General features: G+C 36.5%; 2 pseudogenes across 1 annotated transcript; both read left to right on the forward strand.

Moving 5' to 3' along the window:
- Positions 1-659: 659 nt before the first annotated feature.
- On the forward strand, positions 660-15600 carry LOC150028613 (uncharacterized; annotated as a pseudogene). The gene is made up of 15 exons (XR_016519732.1): positions 660-743; positions 1051-1091; positions 1202-1283; positions 4680-4724; positions 5104-5160; positions 10886-10945; positions 11034-11160; positions 11589-11856; positions 11948-12014; positions 12682-12752; positions 12823-12912; positions 13541-13649; positions 14047-14138; positions 14695-14800; positions 15263-15600. The product of XR_016519732.1 is annotated as an uncharacterized LOC150028613 (transcript).
- On the forward strand, positions 7401-8640 carry LOC150028614 (uncharacterized; annotated as a pseudogene).
- Positions 15601-21828: the final 6228 nt, after the last annotated feature.

Genomic DNA, 21828 nt, shown 5'->3' on the forward strand with positions numbered 1-21828 from the left:
GACAGACTCCATCTGCAGAATTGGTTTGCAGTTGGCACAAGCAAAAATTTTGTTTTTGTCTATTCATCAGGTTGATGCACTGCACTTTTACATTAGGTTTGTACAGGGCACAATCAAATTTTTTTGTTTGTTTATTGTATATGGCCAATGCACTGCACATGTTGAATTGGTAGCACTTATTGTCTTTGTATTAGGTTGGTGCACTGCACATGTAGAATAGTTAGCACTTAGCACCAGGGTTGATGCGCTGCACAAGCATTTTGGAGGTGAGCAGGCGTTGATGGTTATTCTTTATCGGTATTAATGAGATCTAGTTGAAGGGTATATCTGACTTTGGGTGGTCTTGTGCATGGAAGTAGAAGTTGCCTGCGTTTAGTTCAACTTTTTTTTTTGAAGAAATAATAATTTATTTTTTTGTTAGAGTACTAATCGAATAGTTAGGATAAAGGAGCAATAATGTCATGGTACTAATTTATTTACAAGCAACATTATTACCCGAGTAATTGAGTAATGAATATTTACATTTTTTGTGTGTTTCGTCTTTTGTGTTGTTCTATCCAGGGCCATGTTAAAAATCAAGGAAACAATTATTTATCGCTCAACAAATGAGTCAAATTCACCCTAAGTCTTAATATTGTATCTTCATCCAAAATATTTAAATTTTATCATCTGACTTGAATTTCTGTCATGTTTGTCAGGGGATTACAAGATTTTTATTGACTTTAATTCCCCACTTCAGAAAGGTATGTCTTGTCTATTGCTCCATTTGCTCTTGTGATTGGCAAGTGGTTACTGTTAGTAGGTATTGGGATATATCATATATGTAGTTAAATTTCATCTTTATTTCTGTCTTTCCTTATGTTTAGGCCTCATTCACTTTTCTCCCTGATGTTATTTGTTACATATTTCAATTAAATGAATTAGCATTATTGATTCGCAAATTACATAATGGATCGTAATACATATTATTTTTATCTGCTGTTTCTTTTGTTTTGTCTGTCCATTAGTTTTCTGAAATATAACTCATTGTCACATTTACATTTCCTGCAGATTTTGTTATCAGCTTTTGAATGTCCACATTGTGGTGAGAGGTAAACGGCCCTTTAGTTTATGCCCTCTCCGTGTGCGTTGAACATAATTAGTTCCTTTGATCTTCCTCTTAATTTTTCTTTCTTTTATAATTATTGATTTTATCTGTTAGGAACAATGAAGTACAGTTTGCTGGTGAAATTCAACCACGTGGTTGTTGTTACACTTTGAAGATTCCATCAGGCGAGCAAAAGGTTGGTTTGTTCAAATTTCAATTCCCCATCCCCAAATGATTATTTTATATAACATAAGAAAACATATATGGCGCCTAGGTACTCCAATGCCTCTATTAGCTATCTTCTTCCCATTCAGTTAACATCCATGCTGAGGTTCTTGACACTAGTGACTGACTGTTAGGCAGGAAAATAAAGACAGCACTTGGAGGGTGTATCATAGAAGGAAATTTAAAAATAAAGGTTAAGCGGGTTAGTTAGTTGTGGTGAGGGGGTCTTTAAATAAAGACCAACCTGCTGTGGGGGAGGGGATATCTGAATTGTTGTAAGAAGTTGACAGGATTAAACCTGTGTGAAAGGAGCTATTCTCCTTTGTAACCCTTTTGGGTGTTCTATTCTGCATTGTAATAAAACAGAGTTTTCTTTCTTCTTGCTGTGTTTGGGAGGGAATTCTGGTTTTTCTGTCTAGGAACCTAACAGTTGGTCCGACCTGCCGGATCTGAAAAAACAGAGAGTGAGGAAGAAAAGATGGAACAGAGGATGGCAGCAGTAGAGAAATTTACCAGCGAACAATTGAAATGGAATTCTGAAATAAAAGCAGAAATTCTGGGGTTGAAAGAAGGCATGCTGGAGTTAAAAGAAATCAAAGAAATGTTGCGGGATCTCAAGAAAGGAGATAGAAGGTCGGAAGGGGGAGAGAGTTCGGTGAATGGTGAGGAAAGAGTGGAGGAACCATCAAGGCAGGATAGCCAATGGGAAAAGATGAAGGAAGGAGAGATGAAGTCGTGGGGTAGGAGAGTGGAGTTACCGGGGTTTGAGGGCGAGGACCCAATGGGTTGGCTGGCCAGAGCTGAAAAATTCTTTGAGGTGCAGAATGTGATAGCAGGGGAAAGATTAAAACTGGCCTTCATCAGTATGGAGGGAAGCGCCAGTCCTTGGTTCAGTTTTTGGAGAAAGAACTCCAAGAATCCTTCTTGGGAAGAGTTTTCCATGGCGCTGAATAGGAGGTTTGGGGGAAAGGAGAGAAGTTCTGTTTTTGAGAAGCTGGCGAAGATCAAACAGAATGGAAGAATTGATGAATACATTCAAGATTTTGAGATGTTAGTGTCACAAGCACCACAGACAGGGGAGGAACAGCTGCTGGGGTATTTTTTTGCTGGATTACAGTCCAAGATTCGTAATCAAATCAGACCGCATGACCCCAAAGAATTGATGAAAGCCATGGAGATTGCGCTGGATGTTGAGGAGTCCTTCAGGGAAGAAAAAATTAGCAGTTTTGGGCATAGGAATAATGCGTCTTTTCTGCATTATCAAGGAAGCACCGGGATAACATGCCACACAAATTTGCATAAGGGGAATAGTGGGCCAGTCTCGTCTAGTTTGACTAGCACAGCAAGGAATGAGTCTTCTTCTTCCAATAGAGAGTTTCGGCCAGGAGAAGGATCCAGAAACAGGGGGTCCAGGACCCTTCCCTATCCCGAATATGTGAGAAGAAGGGAAGAGGGAAGATGTTTCCATTGTGGAGGGGCGTACGGTCCCGGACATCGCTGCCCTGAAAAGAATTTGAGGGTTATCATTTTTGCAGAAGATGAAGGAGACCCTACAGAGGTGAATCATTCTGGGTGGGGACAGATTGAGGAAGATTTGGAAAAAAGAACATCAAGGAGCAGTGACCTGATTTCAACCTTGAGGACAAGGTTGTTTTGTCAGAAATGAGTAATGTTAGGCAGGAAAATAAAGACAGCACTTGGAGGGTGTATCATAGAAGGAAATTTGAAAATAAGGGTTAAGCGGGTTAGTTAGTTGTTGGGTTAGTTAGTTGTGGTGAGGGGGTCTTTAAATAAAGACCAACCTGCTGTGGGGGAGGGGATATCTGAATTGTTGTAAGAAGTTGACAGGATTAAACCTGTGTGAAAGGAGGATTAAACCTGTGTGAAAGGAGCTATTCTCCTTTGTAACCCTTTTGGGTGTTCTGTTCTGCATTGTAATAAAACAGAGTTTTCTTTCTTCTTGCTGTGTTTGGGAGGGAATTCTGGTTTTTCTGTCTAGGAACCTAACAATGACCTAGTTTGAAGGATGGTTTTTCATACTTTTGCATCCATGTTTAGCTAGAAGACCATTGTTGTTGAAGTCAATATTTACCATGTAGGATCATACTATGCTATGAGTTGAACACACCCTGGAAAATCCCTTTCTTCTTATTTATGAAGCCCTTCCCAATCCATTCGTGATCTTCTCCATCTTGGACTGTTCAACCTTTTCTTTGTCATTCCATTGTTGCCTTAGAGTATTGCCACCTATAACTTTTATTATTGCACCTTCCTTTGGCTGTAGCAACATTTTCAGTTTAGTAATCCTTACCATAGAAGTTAATTTTGTGGGATTGAGCTTGACCCTATGCTCAAACTCTATGATGGTAACAAAGGCAATCCTAAATCAATTGTTGGGTCACCTACATTGACCAATTCCAGACTTATAGTCCTTGGCATAGGGGGTGTTGGTTCAAATGCATATTAATTAAGGACAATCCTTGCCCACCATAATTTGCAGCCACGTGCACCTTCATTATGGTAGGTGAGTGGGTAAGTATAAATCCCGCATAAAACTTGGAAAATTGTGTGGTTAGGTTAAATCCTAAACCTAAATACTAAGATAGTTCAACAACATAATTTTCTAGTCAACTAATAAACAAATAGAATTAAGAATTTCTTTCTCACATTTCTGATTATACTATTTGGATACCTGACTTACTATAGTTATAAATTTAAATCTAATTTTGTTTTAATGTAGTGATTTTGGAGGTTATTTTCTTTGTTTATGATATTCTTATGCATATGCACTATATATGTATAGTTTTGCATTTTATGTAAAACCATAGGATCTTACCATCCAAGTTAAGATCCCCAATTTACGAGTTTTTAATCTCCTTATCCTAGGTAGAATATTGAGTTTAGCATTGTAAAGGACATCTATCATGTAATGATATAAAACTATTTGAAGCAAAATGCATGCAATCAAGATTGTAAAACTTGAGAGTTCATAGAAACTTGTGAAGGCTTTTGTAAACTTGACTCAAACTTGTAAGAGTTTACTTACCATAAAAAATATTAACAATAAATAACATAGTAATTATACATTTGAACTCCATAATAAAACAATTGTTAAAACAAAAACTTGGCAATAAAACAATACAGTCAACTACAAAAGTAAAGCATCTCGGGTTGTCAATAATACATTTCTACTAAATAAGTTTAAACTACATCAAATAATTAAGAAATAAAATATTATCTCTAATACTTGTTATGGTGAATGTATGATTATTTGGGATTATCTTATTTTGATTTGTAAACTTGTCTTTGTGGTTTGCCGTTATGATGATTTGTTTATACAAGTGTCTAACAAGTTTAATGAATGTAGATGCTAAATCGTCAAGTGGTTAAATCAGAATCTGCTACCATTAAGGTACTCAAATTTGTTTTGTTTATTTTCTTCATATTTATATAAACCTGTGTACCCTATTTCCTATTTAGATTGTAATCTTCAAAATTCTTTAGTTCATTAACACCTTGGTTCTTGTCTCTTTGAAGTCTAGGGCTAAGCCACATAGTCTTAGTTGAGCTGATATTATCTACCTACATACCTACATACCTACATACCTATTTATCTGTATGTCTATTTGTTTACATAGATAGTTAGAAAGATAGATATTTTTATGAAAGAAGTAATTTAAGATGTTGCTTATAAATTTTAATGACTAATCTGGTTCTATTATTCAAAATTTATAGTCTGCTTTGTAATAAATTTATTCAAAAGGCAACCTTATATGTATATGATTGTGCAGATACCTGAACTGGATTTTGAGATTCCACCAGAGGCTCAACGTGGTAGTTTGTCAACGGTACTTCTAATACATATTTCAATTTACTTTGTTGTTTCCCATTCCTGGCAATGACAAGTTTGCTTGTTCAATTTTTTTTTCTGGGTAGGGCAGGGGGTTACCCATTATTTCATTTGTCAGTGAAAATCTCGAGTCTCAACATTGTATTTCTATTTAAGATGGCTAAATTTACTCCGCATGTGTATAATCATCTAGTGAGTAAACATGTCAGTGTCCTTTCTGTTTGGTCGAAACAATTGTTGAATTAAAAAGAAGAGATTGCTATCCTTTTTGTCTTTTTTTTTTGTTTGATTTAGTGTAGATTTTTTAAGCTTTTGGTTCGACTCTTGATCATATCATAGGTTTGGCAATTTCTATATGCACCCTTTATTTAGTAGCCAGGAAGATTTTTATTCAATTAAATTAATTGAAACAGTACATCAACTTCTATATATAGAGAACTATAACCCTAAAGTAATTATTACAAAGAGATCTCTAGAATCTTCTATAGCTTCTAACAACTTCTAGTAGTACATTTATATCCTACTAACAACACTCCCCCTTAAGCTGGCGAATGGATATCTATCATTCCCAGTTTGCATGTGAGATCATGAAATTGTTAAGTGGGAAGACCTTTTGTAAACAAGTATGCTAACAAGATGGCACATAAGATGTAATGATAAGGCCACTATCTAGTTTCTCTTTAAGAAAGTGTCGATCTATCTCTATATGTTTGGTCCTATCATGCTGAATTGGATTGTGAGCAATGCTAATAGCTGACTTATTATCACAATAAAGAATCATATACTCTTCACATGCCACTTTAAGATCTTTTAGAATAATTCTCAACCATAATAATTCACATTCCCCTTGTGCCATAACTCAGAATTTAGCCTCTACAGTAGACCTTGCAACAACATTTTGTTTCTTACTTCTACTCACCAAATTTCTAGCAAAAAACATGCAATATCCTAAGGTGGATTTCCTATTTGTGACACCCTTCAAAATTTACATTAGTATACACTTCCATTCTTAATTTTCCATTCCTTTTGAACAATAATCCCCTTCCTGGATTGTCTTCAAATATTGAGGGATTCTATTCACAACTTGTAAATGTCTCTCACTTGGATTAGGCATAAACTGACTAACTACACTTACAACATAGGCTATGTCAGGTCTAGTGTGACCTAAGTAAATGAGCTTCCCCACAAGTCTTTAATATTGACCTTTATTCACAGTAGTTCTGCCTTCATCATTTATAATTTACGGCTTTGTTCTATAGGAACTCTAGTGGTCTTGCAATCAATCTTACTTGTTTATTTTAGAAGATTAAGAGCATACTTTCTTTGGGAGACAAAGATCCCTTTCTTCGAGTAAGCTCAATGTTGTTAAACTCGAGGATAGAAAGAGGATCGGAAAAGAGATAAAATTTTGTAACTCGACCCATAAAGGGTTAGTGGTATATGAAAAATAATGTGAATATGAAAAATAATATTGAATATATAAAATAATTAGACATATATAGTATAATTCGCAAGATTAATGCATAAAATAATTAATAAATTAATAAATATTTAATACAAATAATCTGTCTACGTTAGGTCTTTATATTAGTAAACTGTTGTGCCTTGCTTCCACATTAGGTTTGTGTTTATATTAGTAAACAATGGTGCCTTTAACAAGGCAAGGGAGTAGAAGAAAGGGAAAATAAAGAAGGAACAAAACATGCCTATATAAAAGGCAGTGGGGAGAGGGAGAGGCGCAACGACGAAGAGGTGCGACAACGGAGAGGTGAACAACGGAGGAGCGCGTGATGGAGGGGTGAGTGGCAGAGAGGCGCGGTAACGGAGGTGCGAGTTTGATATTAGGGTTATTCTCGGACATCATTTTCAGAGTTTTTTTTTCAATAGGCTGAGCCGTGACTCCTTGATTCTTTGATCCGGCTACCGACTCGTTAGATCGCTCCGATCCATTTAGGTAGTGATCCACCGTGCGATCCGACACGATTTCTTCTAAAAAATTGCAAGATCGTACAATCTTACGATCTAGATCATGATTTTAACAACATTGAGTAAGCTACTTCTATCCCAAGGAAGTACTTTAATTTCCTAGATCCTTCATTTCAAACTGAGTAGCAATCTTTTCTTTTCAAGATTTGTTTCTCATGTTCATCATCTTCTTAAAGGCATAAATATATTGCTCAATTTTGGTATCAAGCAAGCTTGTCATTTAATCTTGTAAGATTGAAGATTTTTCAAGATATGATTGCTGCTATAGGTGCTTATGGACCTAATTTGCCAGCTCCTACCTACCATGAGATTAGAGTTCCACTCCTCAATAAGGAAATTGAGTACACTGAAGAATTGTTGAAAGATCATAAATTGCACTGGACTAAGCATGGTTGTTCTATCATGTCAGATGCATGGATTGATTGGAAGCAACGATGTTTGATTAACTTTTTGGTGAGCTCTCTTGTAGGGACAATGTTTGCCAAGTCGATTGATGATTCTAAATTTGTGAAGACAGGAGAAAAACTCTCCGAGATGCTTGATGCCCTTTTGGAGGAGATTTTTAGAAGAAAATGTGGTTGAAGTTATCATAGATAATGGTATTAATTATGTCTTGGTTGGTAAATTATTGGAAGAAAAAAGACATAATCTTTATTGGACTCCTTGTGCTGCCTATTGTATAGATTTGATGCTTGAAGACATTGGAAAAATTCCTTTGTAGTTCCTTGAGTTTATTGAGATAATTTACAAATAAGAGGGAATTGGTAAGACATGCAATTACAAGGTTTTCTACCTCTTATTTATCATTACAAAAGTTGTATCAAAAGAAGGGAAATTTGAGAAAGATTTTCACTTGAAATGAATGGAGCAAGAACAAGCTGTCTAAGGAAGCTAAGGGTAAAGAACCTACACAAATTGTTCTTATGCCTTCATTTCAGAATCATGTTATATTTACTGCCAAAGTCATGACTCCTCTTCTTCATGTACTTTGTTTGATTGATAGAGAGAGAAAAGCAACTATGCGTTATAAATATGAAGCAATGGAGAAAGTCAAGGAAACAATAATGAAGTCATTCAATAACCACGAAAGTAAATACAAGGATGTATTTACAATCATTGATAATAGATGGACATGCCAATTTCGTTGCCCCTTGCATGCAATTGGTCACTTTTTGAATCCAAAGTTCTATTGTCCTAACCCAAAAATGGAATATGATTTGGAAGATACAAATGGATTGTATGCTTGCATTAAGAGGTTGGTGCCAAGTAAAGATGTGCACAAAAAAATTTATTTGACTTGCCTCTTTATAAAAGTTGAAGTGTTCTCTGCCAAAGAATCAAGGAAGACCACAACCCCAGGTGAGACAATTAAACGCTATCTAAATTGGGTTAAGATGTAAATTATATCATATAATGGTTACATTCTAAGTTTTTTTACTTTTATAGCTCAATGGTGGAAGAATTATGGGCACGTAGCTCCCAACTTATAAAAGCTAGCAATTACGATTTTAAGTTTGATATGTAGTTCATCGGAATGTGAGCGCAATTGGAGTTTATTTGAGGAAGTAATAATTATTTCTCATAACATGACTCATTTCATTATTATTTTGTAGAATGTAGAAATAAATTAATTCACATTATACTTGTAGATTCATTGAAAAAAAGGAATAGGCTGTACAAAACGTTGCATGATTTGGTTTACGTAACCAACAACTTGCTCAAAGATACAATATTAGAGATAAAATAGACCCTATTGTATTCAATGGCATGGATGAGTGCAATGAGTGTCATTGTTATCACTTTTCGGTTATGGCGGCGCCATGGCGGAAGACGGTGGCGGATTTTCCGACCACCGCCACAACAAGGCGGTGGTGATGCGGTTTTCCCTTGGAGGTCGCTTTTGGCATCTCAGAAAGCTAACGAAAAACGGAAATATCGTAAAAGGCAGAGAAAAACACTGTGACAACGACCACGAAAGTAACAGCGGCAGCGCACGCTGCGACGATAGCAAAAAATGAAGAAGGGACCTTCGACGCATGAAGAAGATAAAACACCTAAACCTAATTTTGAAAAAACCCTAATAAGTTTGGGCCTTTGGCCCATTCCAACTTTTAACTAATAAAACCCTAAAATCCTCATTATTAAAATAAAATTTGAATGTGCTGCAGCTGCATCAGTTATTTAACCTAATTAAGAGTTCAAAACCTACTTAAATTAAGTTTGGGCCTTTGGCCCATTCCAACGGTTAACTAATAAAACCTTAATTATTCAAATAAAATTTGAATGTGTTGCGGCTACATGAGTTGTTAAACCTAATTAAGAGTTCAAAACCTACCTAAAATTAGTTTTTTTTGGGCCCATTTTTGACCCATTTAAAACATTATACTTATTGCAATCCACAATACATTTTTTTATCTCCGCCACAACACCTTCCGCCATAACCCGTTATGGTTTCTGTTATAACTTTATAAAGGATTTATGAGGTCTCCGATATGATCCGTTATTCAATATCGATAACATTGATGAGTGGTTAGTGGGGCAAGTAGATGATGATGATGATAATGATAATGAAGAGGGGGGAAATGAGTTGGTTTTTGATGATGATTCCACTCTAAATTAGGCAACTGCTTATGAAGCTTTAGATGTTGGAGAACTAATAATTTACACAAGACAAGTAACCAGTAAAAGAAAGCAACCATCAAGTGGTTGTGGTATTGTCATTGGATCTTCTCATGCTTCTAAGAAAGGTCTAGCTGCAACTCCATCCCCAACAAGGAGGGGCAAAGGGAAGATTCAAATCGGGGTTGGGAATGAATTGCATGATAGCTTTGATTTTGAGTTTGAATAATTACTTAACTTTGACTAGAGTTTCTCTGAAGGGGAAGACGGGGGATATGTCCCATTGGATAATATTGAAGAAGAGTCGAATAGTTAGAAACATAAGATAAATATTACCATGTCCAACTATTGGGATACGAGTCCCATTGGCAAGAGTAATGTAATTACCAGGAAAAGAAACACATGACATTAAAAGAGATGAGTGAGGTGTCATATGGTCTGTCGCACCAAAGTCTAGAACTCAAGAGTCCTTGCATAAATTTTAAGAAACATCAAAAAAGGAATTAGAGTTCTTACCAGTCATGGTTACGAAGCAAGTACCACAAGGTGGCTTACTGATAGACTCCATGAGAGATTTTAAACGTTCAATTTCAGCATGTAATGCAGGCATTCCATTGTCAATTGAAGAGGATAAAGAAGATCATCATTACTTAGTAGAGTTGCCGTGATAAGATAAATAGTAAGAATTTCTTAGTCTCCCTTGTAAGTATAATGAAACATTAACACAAAAAACTTCAGTGACAGTGAAAGGTCGTAGAAATAGGCCCCAACATTGTGAGCTCTAATACTAACTTAAATGAAATAATATGAATGAAAGAAGATTTTTATTCAATTATATTAATTGAAACAAGACATCAACCTTTATATATAGAAAACTTTAACCCTAGAGTAATTATTACAAAGAGATATCTAGAATCTTCTACAACTTCTAGTAGTACATTAATATCCTACTAACATGAAGCTTCTACTAGTACATTTAATATCCTACTAACAACAAGGAATGTAAATCGTGGGCATCAGAGAACTCTTAACTTTCTTTTGTGAAAATTCATGAACATTGAACAGTTGAAAATTTGTAATCAAATGATTCAACAATATCTTTTGTTGTGTAATTATAGGTGGAAGGGATACTTATGAGAGCAACTGATGAACTTCAAGCCCTTCAAGAGGAACGCAAAGTACTATTTGTTTCTGCGCTATATTTTTATTTGATGCATGCATTCTTCTTTAAATAACTTAATTAATGTTATGCTTTCTACCCTCTAGAAAGTGGCTCCGGAGACAGCTGGAGCAATTGATCAGTTCTTGGTGAAACTGCGAGCCTGTGCAACAGGAGAATCATGCATCACATTATTCTTGATGATCCTGTCGGAAACAGCTTTATTGAAAACCCGTAAGAGATTATACCTTGTAGAAGTATTTTTTTTAAATGAGTAAAAGTATTTTTATTAGAGAAGAGATTATAACAATAGAGGCTAAGGTATCCTCACACACAAGTAAATGACAAAAGGTATTCAGTGATAGCATATGAATTAGCAACCTCCTGGATTTGTTGCTCAAGAGTGGAGTGTGGTTTAGTATGTAAAGTGCTGATCTCTGTATGGGCTAAAATTTAGTCACATTGTGCTTGTGCTTGACTTTGGATTGGATACATTCTTTTATGAATCACACCATATTGTACCTTTTAACTTATTTTAAATTGGTCAAGACAAACATGTATTTGTTGGTGAGGCAAACTTGTACCTTCATTTGGTACTTGGTAATATTAGTCCAATGTTTTAGCTAGTACTATTTTAAGTAAATGCAGAACACATTGAATAGGTTTGCACCATCATCTGATCCATCGTTGACGATCAAGTTTTATGAGAGAACTCCTGAGCAGCAAGCATCATTGGGATACCTTGTTGATTCTGCACAGGCTGAAGGAACTCATGTTGATGCCCCGGGAGGCGGAGAAGCTGTGACTACTGATCAAGTGAGGAGAGAACCACATGGATCAGTAGGGGCAACAACTGGCCATCGTGCCATTGCACAGAGTAACAGTGCAGAAATTGCTGAAGCCTTGTTTCGATATACTGCACCAGAAGAGGTACAATTGCTGAACTATATAGTTCTGTGTACTGAGCTTTGGCCTTATGTGTTTGTTTATTCAATGTCAAGTTGCTGCCTTTTTTTGACAGGTGATGACTTTCCCTTCTACTTGTGGTGCCTGTGCTGCTAGTTGTGAGACTCGAATGTTTGTCACCAGTATCCTCTTAGCACTTTTCATACTTCCCTTGGGATATTGTTTGATTATGTTACATTTCTTTAGAAGGATTCTGTCATTTTAAGCTCGATGTAAAATTTATTGGGTTAAAGAAGATTTATATTGTGTATGCAAGAGTACATAGCTTTGTGGGGTAAAATAAAATTATATAAACTATTGGGGCTTATTTTTTTTTATTCCATGTTTGTATTTCAGTTGAAATTTGGAGCTTTAGCACCTTTTTGATCTGCAAAAAGTGAAATTACATAAAATAGGGGATAGTTTTTCTTTATTTCAACTTCCGTTGTGATTCTATGTTTCATGTATTTCAGTTGAAACTTGAAGCTTAGTGTCATCTACTTGGTGCTGAATAGTTTTTGGATAACCATGTGTTCTATTAAAAATCCTGAACATGATCTACTTTCAAATTTCAGAAACTTGACTATGGATTTATGCTAGCTACACAACATTAATTTCAAATGAAACATCTGTCTACAGTGTTGCATGTATTCTGATTGCTGATAGGGTAAAAACTAGATAATATTTATTTGCTTGCTTGATAACGGTCATACTCTTCAAAATATGCTATGTGCCAATTTTATATTCTATATTATTGCTTAGCAATTTCCGGCATTTCTTCCACAAGCTGTTGATCTTAACAATGGACAGATATTCCTTACTTCCAAGAAGTAATTGTTATGGCATCCACATGTGATGCTTGTGGCTACCGCAACTCTGAGGTATGCTGATTTCTTGAGTGTAGCTCTGTCTTTTTAGGGCTGGAATAAACATTAATTTTCCATCTTGCAGTTGAAACCTGGTGGACGAATTCCTGAAAAAGGAAAAATAATTACTCTTTCTGTGAAAAATGTCAATGACCTGAGCCGTGATGTAATAAAGGTCTGTAATTCTTTGTGATCTTAACTAATTTCAACCCATCAGTTTCTTAATTTGTATATGTTTAGTGATGAATCATGGATCTTGTAGTTTATCCTTGCATTTAGAGAGCATATATTTTTTCTTGTTTCTAGTATGTAATTACTACAAATTGGGATCAGTAAAAGAAATCTCATTAGAAAAGAAGGTAGTTTGGACTTTGGTTATTGAGCTACTCAAATGTAGGGAAAAATGTAAGCTTCCAAACCTGTTTTGCAGAAAGTGTAAAGTAACTAAGGATAAAAACTAATCATGAGTACTCTTTCAGTGCCACTTTAAAGTTTTGCAATTTATTTTGACATCTCCCTTGCATGAAGCTATAGCATTTTAAGGAATCAAATTCGCATTTTGGGGTTTTTAGAAGCCTGAAATGATTTTTTCATCAAGAGATAACCTAGAAACGTTAACACCAACATGTACTGTTTTCAATGATATATCAAAAGTTGTAATGATACACACACAGTCTTGCTAAGTTAACCTGTGAAATATGTCCTGATGGTACCCATATAGGCCTGACCATTTAAACATTATTTTATGCAATCTGAGATCTATACATTTTATATCTATTGACTGAGTAGTTTGGTTTGATTAGTCTGATACTGCAAGTGTAAAAGTTCCGGAAGTTGACTTGGAGCTGGCAAGCGGAACCCTTGGAGGAATAGTTACAACTGTTGAAGGTTTAATTACAAGAATTAGTGAAAGTAAGTATCCTTCTATCAGTCACACAAACTATATAGGCAGCATCCTAATGAGACAGGAGGAAGGAAAGGACATCGTAGTACCCATACACTTTGTTCAGCTTCAATTGTAACAAAATGATGAAAACATTTTTTTTTTCAATAGATCTTTCAATTTTCAACCACTTGAGCATCATTATTTATTTCTTTCATTCCAAATAATCTATCTCAAATATGTTTTAAAAGTCTTCTAAATGCCAAATTTGTATCTGTTTTGGATGGGTGGAGTTTAAACTGTTCTCTTTTGTCATGTTTATGATGTTCCTGATCCCGTGGTGTGATTTAATTTTTAATATAATCTATTTATTTTTGCTAGAATGTATCAATGTAGAATATAATTTTATGTGATTTGTATGTACAGGCCTTGAGAGGGTCCATGGCTTTACTTTTGGAGACAGTCTTGATGAAAATAGTAGAAGCAAGTGGATAGACTTTAAAGCAAGGCTAAACAAGGTAATACGTGACTATTTTATGAGAGTTGGTTTAAATTTCTCCATATATGTTTACTATATAATTCTATTTATCAGGTTATTATTGCAATTTTTTATATTTATTCTTTACACAATGTTTTGTGGCTGACTGGGAAAAGAGGGAAGAGGAGCAATACATAACTTCAGGCATTGTATATTCTTTTGTATTTCTAAAATAATCTTGTCTTTATTTCTTGTTCTCTTTTAGGAGGATATGTTGTCCCGTTTTGTACCTCTTTCGACACCTCACTTTGAAAAATTTAGTAAAAAAGAAATGGACGACAAAGAGAATAGGGTTCACGGAATTTTAACCAAATGCATTGTAACAAGAAGGGTCACTTTGAGCAACAAAGACCTGTGGTCATATTCCATGCTACTTTTGGGCTACATTATGCCTCTTTAATACCAGCAACTATTAGACTGCATCGGTCTTTGTGTCTTTGAATTTGAAGGCTTTGATTTGACTTAACCTATTTAAACTTATTGGTTCAAGGTCTTGGATCCCACTTTTTTTATCTGCATTCTTTCATTGTATGCAGCTTCTTAGCTTGGAAGAACCTTGGACTCTAATTCTTGATGATGCATTAGCCAATTCTTTTGTAGCACCTGCAACTGATGATCTGAAAGAGGACAATCAATTAGCTTGTAAGATTTCCAACTCAGACATCAAGCTATACTTTGAGCAGATAAAGTTCACATTTTCTGAGTTGAAATTCTGAATTCCATTTCCATGATGCCAATTCTTTTTCTATACATATGGAAAGTTGAAACATCAATTTTTTGTTCCTTAAAATATCTTATTCGATTCAACTATCGGAGTTGCTGGGGATCCCGAGTCCAGTATAGACCATCATGTAAATAAACAAACAAACAGAAGTAGGTTTATTTCAGACATTTCCCCTTGTTGGGACTCGTGTTTCAACCTTTTGCTTTACAGTGTGCCCTGAGTAGCCTGCATAATTGGATTTGTGATGAATCGGTCTAATGTGCTGTATGTGTAAATATGATTCTGATTGTTTAATGCTGTGTTTAAATATGGTGCATAGTTTTTCATGTAAATATATTCATGTTTTGTGGTTTTCTGTTTTGCAATTGGTATTTCTCCAGTTGAGGACTACGAGAGGTCATGGGAACAAAATGAAGAATTAGGTCTGAATGATATGGACACCTCTTCTGCCGAAGTTGGTGATGCACCAACCAATACTTCTAAAACTGAGTGAAGATCATGTAATTTCCTCTCCTCACACCCCAACCAAAACAAATGGAAGTATTTTTGTGATAGTTTGATATCATCGAGAGAATGGAAAAGTCTGTTGTCTTGAGCCTCATTTCATTGGCTTATTGATATATTTTAATGTAAGCCCATTAACTTGTATCATCCGTTAGAATAGTTGTCTGAAAAATGTAACTTCGTGAGTTAGTAAGTTAATTGCTTTTTATTTTTATTTTTCTGGTTTTGTGGCCATCTGATTTTATTTCTTAGAGCAATTTTTTTCTTCTTTCCCCTTTTTAGCACAGCGGCGATAATTATCAAAGGTTGTTATCAGTGAATGTGAATATTAGTATCAACAAAGTATTTCGATTAAGGATTGGTAGGATATTGAAAATATTCATGGTTAGTAATAAGAAAAGGAAGATAAGGAAAAACAGTAAATTAATTATCAACGAGTATTCTCAAAGGTGATTGTTCTTACAAAAAAGGGACCAAGAACACTCGAACCGAAACGATAAGATGGCCTCCTTCTTGATCTTCTCATTTCGGGCTATACTCTCGGTTTGCTATTGGGCTGGACTGCTTGTGTTCCTCTCGGCTGCTTCTTTCGGCTATTCCTTTCGGTTGATGTTCCTCACGAGTGGGGGGATGTACCTGCAAGTTGCTCCGATGCCAAAGTCAGAGACAATGTAATGGTTTTTTCAGATAAAACTAAGCTTACCTTTTTCTTGTGTTGACTTCCTATTTATAGGGTTTCGTTGATGGGCCTTCTACAGTACTTTTGGACTTTCTTCCCACACCTTTTTATTATTTTTACACCCCCTTGTGCAAGTTCCTTATATTATCCTTTTAGGTTTCGGTCCAGACCTTTCGGTTTTTGTTTAACACTTTGTTCATTGAACATGTAGTTCTCGGCATATAGTTCTCGGCATGTAGTTTTTGTTTAACACTTTGTTCATTGAACATGTAGTTCTCGGCATATAGTTCTCGGTTTTAGGCTACTAGTACACTGGCCCCCGAGACAAAAATAATTTATTTATATTGAAAGTATTTGTTGTCTTGATAAAATATAATTGTTGAGTTTTGATTTGATGTGGTATTTAATGCCTTGGTTTTCGTAATGCACTTTTCTGAAAGTATGTGATTTGACACGAGATGCCTATCTGAACCGTTAGATCAAATATTTTTGAATAATTTTGTTGATCAGAACGTTTCAAATTCTAGGGTTCTCGTGGGTTATAAATAGGTTCCCCTTTGAACCTTTTTATGATTGTGAAACCTTTCGCTTTTTTAAGCCAGAAGCTCATTTTCCATCATCAGTTGATTTTGGCAAAGGTAATGTCTCTTTCAAGCCTTTCTGCTAGTGATGATTGTTCGAGCGCGGGTGGGGAATCAACTGGGCGAGTGGTTCGGGCAGAGGATCATCCAGACTCAAAGTCTTCATCTGCTACCCCTTCTTGCATGAATGACTCTAATGCAGCCCCTACTGTTGATGTTTCTCAAGAAACTGATTTGATGTCGGCTCGGAAAAACCTTCGTCCAGGTTATCAGTGGGTTAACCCTAGAGTTCGGGAATATTTTTCGAAGTATCGTTCTGCTATGGAACTGCGTAATTTTCTTTCTCATTCTCAGATATATTATTCTGATATTGAGAACGATATTATTTCTTTTCGGCGTGTTGGAGATGCTGATAACGTTTGCCATGGCCGAGAAGATGATAGCTATGAGTTTTTCTATTTTTATGCTTGCTTTTTTAGAGACCTTCACATTCGATTGCCTTTGAATAACTTTCAAATAGGCGTACTTAATTTTCTTAATGTTGCCCCTACTCAGCTTCACCCTAACGGGTGGGCTGCCATGCAAGCTTTTAGTATTTTGTGTAAATTACTGTCGCTTTCTCCTAGTCCTGCTTCGTTCTTGTATTATTATTGTTCTCGGCCTGGTAAACGATCAGGGTGGCTTTCTCTTATTAGCAAATCCAACGTTTGCTTCCTTAAACCTTTTACGTCATCATATAAGGAATTTAAGGGAGGTTTTTTCAAAATTCTGGTAGAGCCGATAGGGAAAGAATATTTTTTCAATGGAGAGTCTCCAAAATTTCCTCTTTACTGGACAAGGGATCCCGTTAAGTTCAATTCAATATCTTTTCACTCAATGGGGGCGGCCGACTGGTATGTTATTGAAGTTTTCAGTCACCTCTCGCACCAAATTCCCACTCGCGCCTTGCTAAAATTGTATACTTCGTCCCATCCACAAGAAGATCTTATTGGTAGGTGGTTGTTCTTCATTTTCTTGTTTTATAGGATGTGTTTTTTAACTTTGCTAAGTTTTTTATTGATTTCCAGCTTTGATGGGAAGCACAAATCCAAAAGCTCGGTCTTATTTTTCGAAGCTTCTGAACAAAGTAGGTGATGTGACCCCTCGGCGTGAAAATGTGGTAAACCCTGTTGTTGAAATGGAAGAAGCGGGGCGTATTGCGCCTATTGAAGTGGTTGAAGTTGCACACAATGTGGAGGTTGTCGGGCCTTCGAAAAAATCAAAGAAACGAGATAGAAGCAACAAGAGATCGCACTCTTCTTCTCGGCGTCATCGTCGCGTTGAGAATGTGTCGTCTGAACCGCTGCCCGAAACCATTTTTTGTGCGTCAACTAAGTATGCAAAGTTTATCCAAACTTCTTTTGACGAATCATCTTATAATATGTTGAAAAGTATGGATGCTGCCTCATTAGCTGATTCCGTTATTGAATTGTCAAGTAGAAGTTTGTTGCTTGGAAAAATGTTGAAGGAGAAAAATGTAAATAGTGTGGCTTTATCTGAATTTGAAAAGTTGAAGACTGACCTTGCTGAATATAAGGAGAAAGCAAGCTCTTTGTTCGAGCAACTAGAAGAGATGAAGAAACAGAAAGGTGAACAAGAAGTTGCAAAGGAAGAGTTTAAAAAAGAAAACGTTGAGTTGAAGAATGAAAACTTGAAGTCTAATGAAGAAAACGCTCAACTACGTAAAGAGAATCAACTGCTGAATGAGAAGGTGTTAGCGTTATCGTCTACAAACGAAGCCGACAAGAAAGCCATCAAAGAAATGGATGAAGAGATAAGCCAGCTGAGGACCAACGTTTTTGAAGCCGAAAGCGCTACATTTGAACAACATCAACTTGGTTTTGAGAAAGCGCTTCAGCAAGCAAAATATTTTTACAATATTCCACTTGACGAAGGCAACTTTGATGTTAAAAAGGATTTTTACAAGGGTGAATTGGTGCCGGCTAACGAAATCCCAGACACTGATGCTGAAGATGTGAATATTGAGAGCTAGATGGGCGTGGGTTTATCTGCCGAAAGTAGATTTATTTTGAACTATGAATCCATGTATGGATACTTTTTGATATGGTAATCCATGCCGAAAGTAGATTCGTTTTGCTAAATGTAATGTCTTTTTTGAGAACTTTAATACATATAGTTGGTTGGATTATCAATTGTCACGATTTTGTATTATTGATCGTATGCTACGTAATTGTCACGATTTTGTAAAATATCATGAATGGTGGATGCATAACGAAAATTCGGGTGAAATCATTCGAGACCGAGAGTTTGATGAATATATTTCTTTTCGGGTGGGCTTTCACTTAGAGTGAAATCATCCAAGACCGAAAGTTTGAGGAATATATGTCTTTTCGGGTGGGCTTTCACTTAGAGTGAAATCATCCAAGACCGAAAATTTGATGAATATATTTCTTTTCGGGTGGGCTTTCACTTAGAGTGAAATCATCCAAGACCGAAAATTTGATGAATATATTTCTTTTTGGGTCGGCTTTCACTTAGAGTGAAATCATCCAAGACCGAAAATTTGATGAATATATTTCTTTTCGGGTGGGCTTTCACTTAGAGTGAAATCATCCAAGACCGAAAGTTTGATGAATATGTGTCTGTTCGGGTGGGCTTGTGAAATCATCCAAGACCGAAAGTTATGTAAAGAAACAACACATTAATAATGGATAATGCTTCTCCTTGGATGGATAGATATATATACAGTCTTATTTGTACATCTGCAAATTCAACTAAAATAAAACTTTAAATGACTTGTATTCCATGTGCTTGGTACTATTTTTTCTTCTAAAGTTTCCAATCTGTATGCTCCATTGTGCAAATTTTCGAGTATTCTGAATGGACCTTCCCAGTTAGACGCTAATTTTCCATGTCGCGGATCTTTTCGGGCATTAGTGCGCATTCTCCATACTAAATCCCCCTCCTTAAAATTCCTGAATTTTACTTTCGCATTGAACCTTTTCATTGCTCTTCTTTTTACTGCTGCCTCTTTTATTTTCGCCCGCTCTCTAAGTTCTTCAATGAGATCTAGGTCGGTTCTTAAACATTCATTGTTTATGTTCCAGTCTTCTATTTGGCTTCGTAATGTTGGCTCGGTTACTTCTATAGGCAGCATTGCATCCGTTCCATAGGTGAGGTTGAAGGGTGTTTCGCCAGTTGAGGTTTGTGGCGTGCACCGATATGCCCATAATATTTCTGGTAATTTTTCTGCCCACAAACCCTTGGCGTCTCCTAACCTTTTTTTCAATTGTCCTAGGATAACTTTGTTAGCGGCCTCTGCCTGTCCATTTTTCTGTGGGTGTTCAACGGAGGTGCGGGTTGACTTGATTCCCAAATCTGCATAAAATTCCATAAGTTTTTTATCAATGAATTGCCGGCCATTATCGGTTATTATGGTGTGTGGGATTCCGAATCGACAGATTATATTTTTCCAAATGAATGTTTGGACTTGTTGAGCTGTTATCGTAGTCAGTGCTTCCGCTTCTATCCACTTGGTAAAATAATCTATAGCGACTATCATGAATTTGGTTTGTCCGCGGCCAAGTGGAAATGGGCCGAGGATATCAATACCCCATTTTGCAAACGGCCATGGAGAAAAAATTCCTTGTAACTCCTGTGCCGGTATATGATTTAAACTTCCAAACTCTTGACATTTTCTGCATGTTTTAACATAAATCTCACAGTCTTCTCGGAGTGTTGGCCAATAATATCCGGCTCTGCATACTTTGGTTGCCATTGTTCGAGCTCCACAATGTAACCCACATACTCCTTCGTGAAGCTCTTTTACCACATATTGGGCCTGCTCCTTGGAGAGACATTTTAACAGAGGTGTTGAATGGCCACGCTTGTAAAGCTGATCTCCAATTAATACAAAACTAGCTAATCTTTTGGATATTTTCGTATCTAATTGAATACCTTGTTCCTGATTCTTTATGGCTTCGGTGTATGTCTTTATCCACTCGTCCTTAGCGATGGTAATATTGGAACATTTCTCTACGCCGACCGATGGGTGACTAAGAGTTTGTTGTATGACGGAGTTGTGTTGGAGTGGCCGCTGTTGACTTGCTAGTTTGGATAAGGAGTCGGCTTTCATGTTTAGCTCTCTCGGAATATAATTTATTTCAGCTTGATTGAAGCATTGCATGATATTTAATACCTTATGATAATATTGCATCAGTAAGGGGTCTTTTACCTGATAGTCTCCTCGTACTTGTCCCACGGAAAGCTGGGAATCACTTTTACAAATGATATTTTCAACTCCCATGTCCCTTGCCAGTAGTAGTCCGGCAATAAGAGCTTCGTATTCGGCTTGGTTGTTAGATGTCCTGAACTCGAACCGCAATGCCATCTCAACTTGGAAGTTGTCTGGTCCTTCAAGGACTATTCCTGCCCCGCTTCCTTTTTTGCTTGACGCGCCGTCTACATACAACATCCATCGCTCCTGCTGCACTGTTGTCGGCATATGGATGATGAAATCCACAAGGGATTGGGCTTTGATTGGTCCTCTTGGTTCATACCGAATCCCATATTCTGAAAGTTCCATGGACCATGTGACCATTCTGCCGGCCAACTCCGGTTTTCTTAAGATTTTTGATATTGGATAATCCGTCCTCACAATTATCTGATGATTCTGAAAGTATGGCCGAAGACGTCGTGCGGCGTATACCAGAGTTAAGGCAATTTTTTCCACCTTGGGATATCGGGTTTCAGCACTCTGGAGGGATCTACTTACAAAGTATATTGGTTTTTGATCTGGAGTTTCTTGGATTAACGCCGCTCCTATGGCTTGATTGGAAGTTGCGAGGTAGACTATGATGGGTTGGGTACAATCAGGCTTGACCAGGATTGGTGGTTGTGCCACCATGCTTTTGATTTGAGAGAAAGCTTGCTCGCAGTGGTCATTCCACTCGAAGGTTTCAGATTTCTTTAACAAATTTACTATTGGTTTGGTTTTTTCGGCTAGGACTGGTAAGAACCTTGACAATGAGTTTAGTTTCCCCACTAATCTTTGGACCTCTTTTAAATTTTTTGGTCTTCCCATTTGCATAATTGCTTCACATTTGTCAGGATTGGCTTCAATGCCTCTGTTGGTTAGCATAAAACCCAGAAATTTTCCACCTTTGACGCCAAACACGCATTT

This window comes from Phaseolus vulgaris, chromosome 3 (assembly GCF_051622355.1).
Source record: "Phaseolus vulgaris cultivar YP4 chromosome 3, ASM5162235v1, whole genome shotgun sequence".
NCBI classification, from domain to species: Eukaryota; Viridiplantae; Streptophyta; class Magnoliopsida; order Fabales; family Fabaceae; genus Phaseolus; species Phaseolus vulgaris.